Here is a 478-nt window from a genome sequence, read left to right as displayed (position 1 = left end):
GAGGGCGGCTGTCCCTGCCAGGCTCCTTCAGGCTCTCAGCAGTGGTGCTTTTGGCCAGGACGCTGCCCTAAGTGACGCACCAGCACTTCAAACCCCAGCCAGGGAGATGCCCAGCGCCAGTGCCAGCCCGGCCGGTGCAGCCGCACCTTGCTCCAAGCCCAGCCCACAGGGTGCTCTTAAGCACAAGGAAGCTGCACTGTCCCAGGAGACACTCTGGTTGCAGATTCTCCTGAACAAATCCTTGGGCTGGGCCCGTTTCCCACAATATCCCACCAGGAGAAGGCCCAGCAGGGCTTTCCCCCCCCAGTGTCAAGCATAGCTGAGCGTCAGCCCCAGAAAGCTCCAAGAACTGGGGTTTAAACCCAAACTGGGCTCAAATGCTTTACAGCTTTTTAACTTCCTGACGAAGGGAGGCAATGCTATGTGTCATGTCCATAGTAGCTGGTCAAGCCCTTCCAGATCTGCACAGAGGGCCCAG

General features: G+C 58.6%; 1 protein-coding gene across 1 annotated transcript in view; it reads right to left on the bottom strand.

The window, feature by feature from the left end:
* FBXW5 (F-box and WD repeat domain containing 5) overlaps positions 1-478 on the bottom strand; it is a gene marked incomplete at its 5' end in the record, with an annotated part of 9,043 nt that overhangs the window by 2,388 nt on the left and 6,177 nt on the right. The window lies entirely within an intron of this gene.

This window comes from Pterocles gutturalis, unplaced genomic scaffold, assembly GCF_000699245.1.
Source record: "Pterocles gutturalis isolate BGI_N339 unplaced genomic scaffold, ASM69924v1 scaffold31708, whole genome shotgun sequence".
NCBI lineage: Eukaryota > Metazoa > Chordata > Aves > Pterocliformes > Pteroclidae > Pterocles > Pterocles gutturalis.
Note: the sequence above shows the minus strand (reverse complement) of the source record. Positions and strands in the feature narration are given on the sequence as shown.